This window comes from Uranotaenia lowii, chromosome 2 (genome assembly GCF_029784155.1).
Source record: "Uranotaenia lowii strain MFRU-FL chromosome 2, ASM2978415v1, whole genome shotgun sequence".
Classification (NCBI taxonomy): Eukaryota; Metazoa; Arthropoda; class Insecta; order Diptera; family Culicidae; genus Uranotaenia; species Uranotaenia lowii.
Genome location: NC_073692.1, coordinates 245,566,877 through 245,581,381, shown reverse-complemented (window position 1 = coordinate 245,581,381; position 14,505 = coordinate 245,566,877). Strand labels below are relative to the sequence as shown.

Here is a 14,505-nt window from a genome sequence, read left to right as displayed (position 1 = left end):
GAAAAACGTTAGAATAGTACTAAAATCTGCCCATATTAGCGCTTTTGAGGACTTATTTTTGCGAAAATAAGGTGAAAAACTTACCAAAATTGCACCATCCATCTGAGCCATTGTTTACATTGAAAGCTTTCGAAATTTTTATAATCGCTGACGTATCGCGTGAGTGAACGTCACTCAATGAGTTCCATTGAGGTAATTTGAGGCTGTTCCAATCACATGCTGATTGAGAAATAGGCTATTCGAGAATATCAAAGATCCAAATAAAATATTAATAATTCCAATATTTCACAATGAAATAGAAAAACAAATGTTTGCGTTCATCTCTTTGATCACAAAATGAATGATTTTCATTCATTTTGAGAAGGGACGATGGGGTAATGTAACCGTTTGTAACCTAAAAATAATGTGTCTCCGACACTTTTGCAAAACAGACTACATCCCTGGTAAGGGGTTCTCACTAGCTCTCATCGAGAGACGTCAAAACAATCGCCACTCAGGGGTTCGTCCCATTTTACCTCCCATCCCTCTCACTACGCGGCTACTCTCTCCCGAGAGATACCCATGGGCGCGGATGAACAGGCTTTTGTTATCGCGAGGAAGTGTCATCACCCAATCAACGTCGCACACGTCATTTCCATTTGCCGACGTACTTATATATTGGTGTGACGGTCGGATGAACTCTATGTGATTCAAGGTTGCTTAGATTCGGCCTAGCAAGTAAAGGCTTCTTTCTGTCCGTGAACGCCTTAGGGCTATGAAGTGCGCGCCGTGTCCGTAAAGTTAAAAGTAATAATCGCGTTTTTTTAAAGTGGTTCAACTAATTCTAAAGAATAAATACTAATTACAGGTTAAAAAGTACAAGTAAGGTCTACAAGTTAAAAGACGTAAAACACGGAAAGTTAAAAGTGGCTAAAAATATAAGTTGTATGTTTGATAGAAATAGTACGTATAAACAAAGTCACGTGTTAAAATGTGTAACTAAAACATATTTTGTGTATCACACAGCTAAAAACGTCGTAAAAGTTTATAATAACAAAATAATAACAAGTTACACCGAATTACGAACGAAAAGGTAAAATTCTTAAAGTTTAGATTAAAATGTTAGAACAAACACCACGGGGATCTGTGCGAGAATACTTAAATTGTTTTCTTATATCAAATAGCCGTAAAACCACGTGAAATGTTACATAGAAGAAACACTGAAACAGATTAAAAACAAAATACGAAGAAAAAGGTAAATTTTGTTAAAACTTATATTCATATAAATATTGTAAAATAGTTATAAGAAAGAAAACATGCGGTAAACAAAAATATGACATCACGTGTAGTAATTGCTCTGGTCAGGTCCAGAGGACCTTTTTCTTCTTGGTTTATTCCCTTCAAGCTTTGCATCGACCTCGACAGGTGGCGGTTGTGGCCAACACAAATAACCACGCTAAATACGGACAGAAAAGTAAGACGCATCGGGTGGACATAACCTCAATCCAGTCTACCTAACAACAACCGCACCAACTCGGACCTGTATCAGCTATTGTTGATTCGACACCGTTTCGGGACGCCGAAATCGGTGAGAATCTACCAGAACAATCAACCGGGTCGATAAGGAAAGCTTCAAAGATCGCAACGCAAACAACTAACCAGAAACCTACACCTGTAAAACCGCAAGTATAAGAGCAAACGTGATGTTGAGTTTAGGGTTATTGTCGCCAATAAATAACCCCGCAGTACTTTGTAAACCCAATATCCTGTGTTAGTACTATTTATTTAGTTGAAGTTGTTTCCACTTTTTGATTTGTTATCGTTAATACTACGTTTTCCCATGCCTCCCCCTGATACGTTCCGAGAAAGAATTTCTACTTTGGTCAGCTATGAAAATTAGTCTCCGAAAAACGGTTGGTGACATGCGAGGTACCACTCGCTTTTTATAACAGGGTTTGTTTGTTACGCTTTTGGACATCTCTATTTTGGGTACCCTTGCAGCACTCAAGAGGGAGTAGCCCGTGGTGATTCCTGATTACGACCCTGAGTCCACAATTCCACTCAATACACCTTTAACCAAAACCACCCACCCACTGAGTTAACCTCGAGTTACAGTTTTTATAGAAATTCTAGCGTTTACGTGCATGCCGTAAGAATTTTTGCCGATTGATGGAGGGAGGGGGTGATCGGGGTAAAATTTTGTGAAGGAAATCGATACGATCTTTCTTGTGGGCATCTGACGACAGGAGTGTCAAAAATTTTTCATTGCCTCACCTGAATGTTCCGAAAAAGAACAAGAGGAAAAAAAATTGTATCTGATTCTCAACTTGGCTGGCGATCTGTGAAAGATGCAAATTGATGAGTGGTACATTACGATTGGCAAAATTAACGGCCAATTATACCAAAAAAATAACCCACATAAGCGACCGGTTTCCTTCCATAGCACTTTCAAAGGTTTCATGAAGTTAAAACTCTTTTTTGGTTGAGCAATCTGCTAAACTTGTCATATCTTGCATAAAATAGAAAAAATTGAGTTTTTTTGAAAGTCAAACTCCAGGAAATGAAGAACGTCAACTAAAATAGCCTTGGTTTAGAAAAACAGTAGTTCAAAGTGTGCAGTATAGGTGGCGCATACATTCCCAAACATTTTAGCCAATAAAATTATTTATTAGACGCTATCTCCAAAACTACTTGACAGATCGCCACAAAATGTTGCACATGTCAACATTTTATTACTGGGTAATATCACTGAAAATTTCATAAAGTTTCATCCATCCGCTCAAAAGTAATTTATGAATGAAAGTGTTGCATTTTTTTAATACAGTCCTTAAGAAATATATTACAAATTCATAACTCTCCATCTTCTTTCAGAATTCAAATTCAAATTAATAGTAGGATAACTGAGTTGATAGTTGGTAAATTTGAAATTATAATTCAAAACATTTTCAAAGGTGATAAGGGAAGTATTAGAGAAACATGAGACATCAAAGAAAAAAAAAAGAACATAAGCCGTAAATATCATAAATTTTTCGGAAAGATACAACGGCTCACTGGCAGGACGAGAATTTTATGATATTTACGGCTTGTGTTCTTTCTTTCTTTGATATATCATATTTCTCTAATACTTCCCATCACCTTTGAAAATGTGATCATTTTAAGGTACGAAGATGTACCAAGACTAATTCAATTAAAAAAGCATTAGATTTGAATTCCAAATATAAATTCGGAATTAATAAGCTCATTGAATCTGAACTCGGGTTGTAAAATTGAAGTATGATTACCAATCAATTCTGATCTTTTTAATTCAATTCATGGTGAATATCTTGATCAAAATCTGATACAAATTTAAAATAAAATCTTTTTTTGTCTACCCGAATCTAATTCTCAATTCTCAATTCCAAATCCCTAAGTTGAATCCTCATTTAAGTTATTGTATTGAGCGTTCAATTTAAAGCTAGTTGATCATAATTCAGCGTCTTAATTTATATACCATGAAATTATATTAAAACAAAATTTTAAATATTGGAACCTAATTCAATGCTGAAAGATTCATAGAACTTAAGTTTTATGATTTCAAATAACTTTTGTTGTATGAAAAACTTTATCGCTAACGAAAGTTTTTTCCAAAATCAGATATTTACAGGGGCTAAACAATCTTATCATCAGTATTTCTTCGGTTGTAGTTTTAAAACACTTCAACCTATTTTTCCCAAATTTCGACACATATTAAGTCTACATTACAGCTATAAATTTTGTTAAATGTATTCCACAGATAACTGAAATATTTGAACTTATACGATAAGTTGGAAAATCTTTATAATTCATAAATGACCCTACCTGTACGCCTCCGGCGTCGATTAGGCTAGTATATCGTAGTTGACTTAGCAACCTTTAGAAACACCAGAATCAAACTTTCAGAACCGCACTCAATCGTGTCAGTTTGTTTTTTTTCCTCTCAACACGCGGCGGCTGCTGTCTGTACGCAAAGCGGCTAAAAAACGTTCGTTCGTTCGTTTTACTAAAATCAAGCAAGATAAACTTTAAAATTATTAAAATCAAGTAAATTTAGCTTTTTGCTAACTCGACGTAAAAAAATAGTTCAACCTATTTTTTCCCAAATTTCGAAACATATTAAGTCTGCATTACAGCTGTAAATTTTGGTAAATGTATTCCACAGATAACTGAAATATTTGAACTTATACGATAAGTAAAAGGTAGTACATTCGTCTATTTGTTGTCGCCCAACAGACGGAATTGGGAAAGATTTCATCTCTTCTATCTAAATCAGGATAAAAAAATCAATCCAGAATGGTTGTTACTCTTGGACCTAACTGCTAGTAATTTTTTATACCGAAAAACACACAGAACAAGGATTTCTGAGGTTGCCATAATGATTTTTTTTTTGATGAATAGGTCCATTTCCAGTGCTCTAATGTTTTTCATACAGTTACCATACGTACAGATTGGTAGATTAACATATTTTGAACATTCTACGCAAAAAGTATGTAAAAATAATGATTTTGGATTTATTCCACAGGTAAATTTTATGGGTTGAAGTCTTAAAAAGAGTACAAGAGTAATTTCCCTATTCCTTCAATTCATGAGAAATCGATATGAAAACAAAACGGCAAGATTCGTAAGAGTGCTATTTTTTATGTTTGTAATAATTTTTCAAGATTCAAAACGTCATACGACTGAAACTTGAATAATCATAAATGATATAAATCCCTCGAATTTTCAAAAACTTCCTGTCTGCTATAAATTTGTGAAAAACGTGTTTATGATATTGACATAGTTACTGTCATTGCAAGTCTGAAAATAAAAAGAGAAAAGCTTGAGATGATATCATGAGATAATCTGATGAATATGTTTTGGGTATTACGTATGGAAACCATGCCATTGAATACGCATCATTGTATTGTCTTTACAATCGACGACATTTTGCCTCTAATGAAAATTAATTACACCAATCCGCATGAAGCGAAATCAAAATGAAATCGGACTCCAAATCAAACATCAACCGGATGCTAATAAATGATGTATGGAACCGATGACGTATGTATTTGCTTAGTAAATCATCCCGACACGACAAACAATTGTAATGCCTGTAATGGTAACGAGATTAACAGGCAGAGGTAGCATCTGTTGCGCAGGAAGTACCTACCAAAAAGGGAGAATTTTCTTCGTACTCAGCCAGCAGCTTCCCACGTGGACGATGATACGATGATACACCGGATTTGGCGCGAATTCACCGCCACTCGTCATGTCGCGTCACATCATTGAACGACTATCAACCGGGTGGAACTGGAAGTTGTTCCATGTTAGATTTCACCGCATGGCAAAGAAGGAACGATTCGGTTAGGAAAGAAACCACCTGTTCATAAAACAAATTCAGAAGTGCTCAAGCTCTTTTGAATACTGTTTGTAGAATTGAAGAAAACCTGAGGGATTTATCATGCTCGAATGTAACCTTATGACAATCTATTTAAGGGTTTTCTTTGCAATAAAAATTCTTTCCAGAACAGCATAACTCGATGCAAAAATCCAACCAGGTAAAATTAACTAGGCTCTAACCATTAACACGTTCGTCGCCACGGCACCCATATTCGGATGACGGGTGTTTTTCCTGGGGGGCCCCGTCACATCAAAAAGCGTGTGACGCTCTCTTACTTGAGTTTACCGCTCAGCTTCGCCACACGTTTCAAATATGGGAGTTCTCCCTCTTTGTTTTCTCTCTCTGAAAATTTCTTTGGGCCCGGTAAGTAAAACTACCAAAATGAGCGTGGCGACGAACGTGTTAATATAAGACTATAGAGTTGTTTTTGACATTTCTTACGCACACTTGCTGAGCGTATACAGATGAGACGGGACAATTAACCTCAAAAACTCTCGGTACAAAAAACGGGCAGCCGGTCGACGCACATGGTCGTTTTTGAGGTTGATTGTCCCAAAACTGAAAAGTATTGGTGAAGCAACTAGCATAATATCACGAACACTACCAGCGGCAAATAGGACTATTTAAGTTTACAAATTAAAAACAATTGGCTGAGCCAATTGTTTAATTTAAATGAGTCTTGTTTGTTCCTATTTAAATTGACAAAAAGAAAGGATTTTCCCTCGTAATAGATAATTACATGGAAAAATGACAAAAATGACAAAAATGACAAAAATGACAAAAATGACAAAAATGACAAAAATGACAAAAATGACAAAAATGACAAAAATGACAAAAATGACAAAAATGACAAAAATGACAAAAATGACAAAAATGACAAAAATGACAAAAATGACAAAAATGACAAAAATGACAAAAATGACAAAAATGACAAAAATGACAAAAATGACCAAAATGACAAAAATGACAAAAATTACAAAAATGACAAAAATGACAAAAATGACAAAAATGACAAAAATGACAAAAATAACAAAAATGACAAAAATGACAAAAATGACAAAAATGACAAAAATGACAAAAATGACAAAAATGACAAAAATGACAAAAATGACAAAAATGACAAAAATGACAAAAATGACAAAAATGACAAAAATGACAAAAATGACAAAAATGACAAAAATGACAAAAATGACAAAAATGACAAAAATGACAAAAATGACAAAAATGACAAAAATGACAAAAATGACAAAAATGACAAAAATGACAAAAATGACAAAAATGACAAAAATGACAAAAATGACAAAAATGACAAAAATGACAAAAATGACAAAAATGACAAAAATGACAAAAATGACAAAAATGACAAAAATGACAAAAATGACAAAAATGACAAAAATGACAAAAATGACAAAAATAACAAAAATAACAAAAATGACAAAAATTACAAAAATTAAAAATATTACAAAAATTACAAAAAATACATATATTACGAAAATTACAAAATATATAAAAATGACAAAAACTACAAAAATTACAACAATTACAAAAAATACAAATATTAAAAAAATTACAAAAATCACAAAAATTACAAAAATTACAAAAATTACAAAAATTACAAAAATTACAAAAATTACAAAAATTACAAAAATTACAAAAATTACAAAAATTACAAAAATTACAAAAATTACAAAAATTACAAAAATTTCAAAAATTACAAAAATTACAAAAATTACAAAAATTACAAAAATTACAAAAATTACAAAAATTACAAAAATTACAAAAATTACAAAAAATTACAAAAATTACAAAAATTACAAAAAAATGAAAACAATTACAAAAATTTAAAAAAATTACTAAAATTAAAAAAATTACAAAAAATAAAAAAAAAATACAAAAATTACAAAAACTACAAAAATTACAAAAAAAAATTACCAAAATTTTCAAAATTACCAAAATTACAAAAATTACAAAAAATACAAAAATTACAAAAATTACAAAAATTACAAAAATTACAAAAATTACAAAAATTGCAAATTATTACAAAAAAGACAAAAATTACAAAATTTACAAATATGACAAAAATGAGAGAAATGACAAGTTAAAGACAATAAGGCGAAGGAACTTTTGATTACTATTCATAATTGCTTTTGCAGATGTTTCTAGCTACCAATAAAGATCAGATACCGTCGACTTGGGCATCATGCAACACTTTTCAACTTCAACCGCTTGTACATTAAAAGTTTTTAGGTTGATAGGCTCAAATTGAGATAGTCAGATAGTGGTTTTGCCAGTTATTTTGAAATTTACAAAAACATACGATTTTCACCTTTTCTAGGAAAAAGGGGCAAATTTGCAACAAACTTTGTTTTGAATGAAAAATGAAATAAAATCGTTTGAAATTTTATAGTTTTGATATATTTGTAATGTCGTCACGTATAGAGCACCAACTGCAGTAATTTCTGTTTTGTTCATATTAAATTTATTTATCAAAAATGTTTTTTAAAGAAAAATCACAAGGGTGCTGCATACATTTAGGGGTAAAACATACTACAAGAAAATTCTACTAGCTGAAATCTTAAAAATTAATGGTTCGATGGAAGAAATTTTAAAATTAACAAACACGTGATGTAAAACAATCATATTTCAAAATATGGAAACGAGATTTGAAAGGCGAATCTTTCCATTTTGATGCATTTTAGCCCAGACTAGTAACTGAATTAATAAAATATTAACTTTAAAAAAATTGGTGATTCTAGCAAAACCAGTTCAATCAATTCACACAGTGGTGCGGCATCAACTGCCTGCTTCTGAATCGCTGTAAATGTGCAGTCATCAGTTTCTCATGAAGACGGCAGCCTTTTTGCGCGGAGTACTTCTTAGGAGATGAGTCCATTGCGCCGGTGGACCACATCAATGATCTGGGCGTAATATTCGACCGTAAGCTAGGATTCAAAACACATACGAACTACGTCGTCCGATAAAGCTTCTAGAAGCCTCGGATTTTTATTTCGAGTGGCCAAGGACTTCAAGGACGTACAGTGAGGGGCAAAATAAAGTGTCCAAATATTTTTTTTTCAATTTCTTTTATTTTTCTGGTTAAAATTCAACGAAAACGCATCGTAATCATTTTCAAAATATTGTTTATTATGTTCTTTTCGATTTTTGTTAATGTTGCGCTGTTAAAAAAAAAGTTTTTCTGATAGAAAAAAAAACATTTAATATTCCAAAAAAACAGGGGCAAAATAAAGTGTCCAGATCGGTACAGCTTCAAATTGATTCAAACTGAAGGCAAACGAGAACGATTTAATAATGGGTATGGCCTCCTTCGGCCTTCAACACGTCCTACAAGTGCTTCGGTATACTTTCAACAAGGTTGTGCAAGTGTTGTGGGACGATTTCCTCCCACGTATGCTCCATGGCATCAAAATAAGTATTTTTAATTTGTCACACCAGTCTTATCAATCAGAGCATTGAGGATGGCCCACAGATTTTCGATGGGGTTCAGATCAGGACTTTGTGGGGGCCATTCAAGGGCTTTTATGCGGCAGGAACGGGAAAATGACTTCATCAGATTGGCCGTATGCTTCGGATCGTTATTCTGCTGTAAAACGAAGCGCTCTTCGAGGCCCGTCTTGATGAGGGATACCTCGAGGTTTTCCCGCAGGAAATTGGAATATGACTCAGCTGTCATGATTCCGTCAATTTTTACCAAATTACCCACCCCACCCCAAGAAAAGCACCCCCACACCATCACGTTACCTCCTCCGTGCTTGACTGTTCTTTGGATATGGCGATCTTGGAGCTCCTCACCCGACTTGCGCCACATATGATCCCGCTTCTTCCGGTTGAAAAGCTCGAATTTGGATTCGTCGGCCCACAACAATGTTTTCCAGTACTCGAGCCGTTTATCGGCGTGTTCCTTGACGAACTTGAACCGCTTAGCCTTATTCACCTGGCTGATGAAAGGCCTTCTCACTGCGATCTTTCTATGGTACTCCTTTGCATGGATGCGGCGACGGATAGTACAACGCAACACCGAAAATTGGAGCTCTTCCTGTATCTGCCGGATCGTTATTATTGCTTTTTTCTTCACTTCAAGAATGATTTTCTTATCCGTTCTGGCATCTGTCTTGGGCTTCAGTCCTCTTCCTGAGCGATCCATTTCCGATCCGAACGTTTTCATCTTCTTCATGATTTTTGATACCGCTGTCTTGCTGATTTCGTAGTGCTTGGCCACTTCCCGGTGCGTTTGACCGTTATTCACATCACGAACAACCAGTTTCCGGATGGACAACGGAATGGAACCAGAAATTTATGCGTTCTCCATATTTTACAACTTATTCGAATGTAGACACCTGTTTGAAAACTCCAGAGCCAAGCCAGTTGTTTATGAAACGTCAAAATACACAAAACATACAAATTCGAGGGGCCTCGCGATGGAAACTTATCGAAATTATATACATTTTTGAGTTGGACACTTTATTTTGCCCATTTTTTTGGAATATTATTTGTTTTTTTTTCTATCAGAAAAACTTTCTTTTTTTACCAGCGCAACATTAACAAAAATTAAAAAGAACATAATAAACAATATTTTAAAAATGATTACGATGTGTTTCTGGTGAATTTCAACCAGAAAAATAAAAGAAATGATAAAAAATTAATTTGGACACTTTATTTTGCCCCTCACTGTATGCTGCCTTAAGAGCCTAGCATAGTTCGATCCATCCTAGAACACGCATCAGCTGTCTGATGCCCCTTCTACCAGAAGGGTACCAAGCGGCTCGAGGCTCGCCACAGGATAGCCTCGAGCCGCTTGGGCTTTTTGCGTTATGCCCTCAGACACCTAAACTGGCGAGACCCGTTTCACCTACCAAGCTACGAACATCGATGTCGTCTCATAGACATTGATACTCTTCAAGCCCGAAGAAATGCAACACGAGCCTTTTTCGTCGCCGATCTACTGACATCAAGAATCGATTGACCTACGCTACTGGATGCGATACCTCTTAGTGTGAGACCCCACATGGATCTTCAACTGAATGTTCTAATTCGATTGAACAACTACGGATCCAATAGTGCTTTCATCGGCGTGATAAAAACGTTCAACCGCTTTTCCGAGTTCTTCGACTATGACGTATCGAGGGATGTTTTCCGAAGAAAAGTTATAAGTATATCGAGAAATCGTTAGTTACATGTAAATTTTTTGTAACTTTAATTTTAAGTCTTCATTTGGACTTATACCTGTTCTGTTGATTGAATAAACAAACATACAACTTTCAAATAATACTACTCTCTGGAGCCACTTTCCACTAAGATTTCCATTTCGGCTAGCATTATATCGTCTTGTATTTCGTCGAACACATGAAGGCCTACGGAACCGCATTGAGGACTCCCGCTCCATGCTGCTGTATTAACTGGCCGTATCAGCTTGAGTTAACATGAACAGAAGAGAAGCAACAGTGTGGGGTGGCTACATCGTCCTTATCGCCGCCGTGAGTATCAGTATCATCATCATCGTCATCATCGGTCGGTGCGCCAGAATCGTCATCATCAGCATTCCTCGTCGCCAATCAACATCACCCTCGGTTGAAACACGGCAGCAGCCGAAGAAAAAGGTGCTCCTTTTTGGCGTGTTGCTTTATAAATACGGTGGGTTTGAATGCTGCTAATGACATACAGCTCGTGTCAACCGAAAGAGCAACAACAAACCTAACCGATCGGTTGAGAAGCAGGACCCAAGAATCTTTTTGGCGGGCCTCGAGAGCCTGTGACGAGGACGCAAAGCAACAGTTTAGCGACACTGGTCTGGCTGAAAGGGTTTGTCCGAGGAGTGGTGTGATATTTGTTTGGTGCTTTTGTTCCGTTGGCATTTCAAGAAAAGAAAAGAAATCGTGGAAAACGGCAAGAGTGAGTGGCAAATTGCCCACTTTAGAGATCTGTTTGTGCAAACCTTTCGTGAAAAGCCGACGTGAATTTTGCGTTTGTGAACATCATAAAGTGTTCCTGTCTTGAAGTTGCAACCGTCGAGATATTGAAGAAACACTCCCGCAACCCGAAGAAGAATATACATAACTGTGGTAATCGTTAATAATTGAATGGTACTTAACGACGATTCGAAAACAGTTTGAAAAGGCCATCGCTTGTTTCCTCCATCGGACATCCCGAATAACAACATCTGGCTGGACACGGTGAGACTTCCACTATTATTATTGTGTACATACTAGCTGTAAATCGGACCCGGTATAAAGTGAAAGGACGGCTACATCGAAAAATCATTAGTACCACGTGTTGTGTTCAATTAATATCTTCAAATAAGCAGACAAAACTAATGGTTTTGTTCTATCCAGCCAAACCACGAATGGGCATATTGATGGTTCCAAAACGATTTGTAGAAACTAACACTGAAAATCGAAATGTTTCAGGTTAGAACAGGGAACTGGTGTTTATTTCAGATGTTAAAACTCAGTTTCTACTTTAGATAAAGATATTTTAATTCGATCCGATTTAATAATATTTTTTTTAATTCTTTCTTTTTTTTTATAAAATATGATTTGTGTGACAGTTTCAAATACTTTTGAGCTCAACTAAACCAAAGCCAATCATTATTTTAACCTACTTTTTGCGAAGAATGTCTTAAAATATGATAAGCTGAACTTACTCATGAAAACTGTTTGACAGGCACTTGTCAAAAGGTTCAGCTAGGAGAAGTTTGATAACATGAGAATACAGGAAATGGACGTTTTTCCAAAAATTATCAATTTGCTAGACTAAGAAATCGATGGCCAAGTTGTTTTTCGATTAGAAAAAATTGGTAGTCTGGTCTTAGAGTTACCATAATTCTGGATTGACTTTTTTTTTTGAAAAAAAAAATGTTCTAAGTTAGGTAGAAGAGATAAAATATGAACCCCGTATAAAGGCAGGGTTGGAAAACAACGACAACAATTCGAAAATTATATCTAATATCTAAACTATTCTTTATATTATAAAAAAATCCTTACCAACATAGTTTTTCGGAGAACAAAAGTTGTTTGCAATTATAAAACTAAGCTTCTGTAATTATTTTCCCGAAAAAATGTGTTTTATGACAATCGTAAAATATTGTATGTCTACAGTAGTATAAGTTAAGGCTCTGTTTTGGAAAAAATAGCATTTGTCGATCCCGACGGTAGAAAATTTAGCAAGAAATAGTTATAAATGGAGGTTCCAGATTTCAGAATCATTAATTAAACATTATAAACAAAGTCTCTTAAATAATGGATTTTGAAATAAAAGACTCTCGAATTCAGCACTTAATCAATGGATTTATAAATTAAATAACGAATTCCATCCGGTTTCAATGTGCTCAGGATTAACGTCTGGGCTTATACTTCTGTATTACGAATGTTTAACTTAGAATTCAGACTTCTTAATTGAAAATGAGAAATTTGAGTTACTGTAACTATAACAATTCGGAGCTTGGAAAAGCAAGATCCTCATCCAATCAATTACATCAATTGAACAAAAAAAAACTATCGTTTGCTCAGGATCACAATTTAAGCCTTCAGAGGCTTAAAAGTGCGAAAATGTCAATTTTGAATTAATAATGCCAAACAATGTCAATTTCGAATTAATAATGTCAAATTCTTCAAAACTTCAAATACATTAAGTGCAATTTCCAGATTGATTTTATTTTAGCATTTTTTCCGGAACTAAAAGTGGGAAAGTTGCTGAGAATAAAATATCAAACAATCTACAAATAATGTGCTTTTCTCTTGGTATCGGCAGGAAAACTTTTGGGTTCGAATCCCATAAGTTGTCGACAGTTAAGATGTGTTTAATTGTATAAATAACTAAATGTACTAAATATTTCAGAAGGAATGTATGTGGGGATAATCTGAAGAGACTATTGCAAGCGGAGTGGATTGCCAACCATTGTAGGTCTCTGAAGGTTGGATACCTTCCCTCGACGAACCATCGGCCGTGGAAGCCCTAGAAGCAATTCGAAGGGCAAGCCACACAGACATAGGCTGGACCTTGCTACCGATGGGGGAACCATACATACATACATACATACATACATTAGAGGGGGGGTTGCTGGGCGATGCGGGGCGATGGGCTCCAGGTGGAGTTTAGGGAGTAGGGGGTATACACGGAGTATATCATGAGTCTTCCCATTGTACCCATGGACCCAAGGTAGCAAACTGGGGGGACGCGGTGGCTCGCCATGCCTTGGAATACAATCCGTAAACCGGGATTTACCACCTGTGGTTACCAACTAAAAAAAAAGAGGGGGGGTTGCTGGGGTCTCAAACGTAAATAGTATTTTAAGGTATTTTTCTCGGGAGGAACAAAAAATACTGGTTTTTCATAAAAAAAACCTTTTTCTTCACGAGCCGATCGTTTTTTATAAATTTTTTTTTCTTAAAGTTGAAATTAAGACAAATATTTCACTCGAAGATTGCAACCCGATTGGACTTGAAACAAAAAAATATTGCGGTTTAAAGATTGTACTTTGGCCGAAAATTCTCGTACAAAACGCAATGTGTAAAAAGTATTTATCGCGTCTTATACGACAATTTGCAGCCAAAATACAATCTTTTCGAACCGCAATAACTTTTTTCCTTTTAACTCCAATCGGGTTGCAATCTTCGAGCAAAATATTTGTCTTAATCTAGGCTTTATGAGAACTGTTCATAAAAAATCCTATTCACGTTTGAGACTCCAGCAACCCCTCCTCATGATCTGATCTATCCGAAATTTGGCATGTGACCTTCGGGTAAGCTAAGAATTAATTTTGACTTGGAGCGAGTGAGATGTTTAAATTTTCCTATACTATGATTAGTACACTGCGATTCGTTAATTTATACAAAAATGCGAAAATTACTGTTATGGTACAGTAACCATAACTTCTTCAATTTTCAACCGATTTTGAAAAATAACCACTTGAAATCTTCGTTTTGAATTTGCATTAAAGGTCAAAAGAAAATCAGATTTTTTAAATGTTACCATCAAGTCTTAAACTTTCGCTGAGACAAAGTTTCTCTAAAAAAATTTTTTTTTATCATAGAGTAACTAATATCAACAAAACTCTTGATCATATTTAAAATTAAAGTTCAGGTGATCGATAGCAAATTTAAAAATTAATGATTTAA

General features: G+C 35.0%; 1 protein-coding gene and 1 long non-coding RNA gene across 2 annotated transcripts in view; both read left to right on the top strand.

Moving 5' to 3' along the window:
- The first annotated feature begins 246 nt into the window (after positions 1–246).
- Positions 247–1,741, top strand: LOC129748782 (uncharacterized). Its single transcript, XR_008737814.1, has 5 exons — positions 247–786; positions 848–942; positions 1,006–1,072; positions 1,164–1,234; positions 1,345–1,741. It is a non-coding gene; the product is annotated as an uncharacterized LOC129748782 (long non-coding RNA).
- Positions 1,742–11,038: 9,297 nt separating this feature from the next.
- LOC129748177 (short neuropeptide F) overlaps positions 11,039–14,505 on the top strand; it is a 110,384-nt gene continuing 106,917 nt past the window's right edge. Inside the window, exon 1 of the mRNA XM_055742685.1 lies at positions 11,039–11,562. The gene's annotated coding sequence lies outside the window, so the exon portion shown is untranslated. The remainder of the gene's footprint in view (positions 11,563–14,505) is intronic.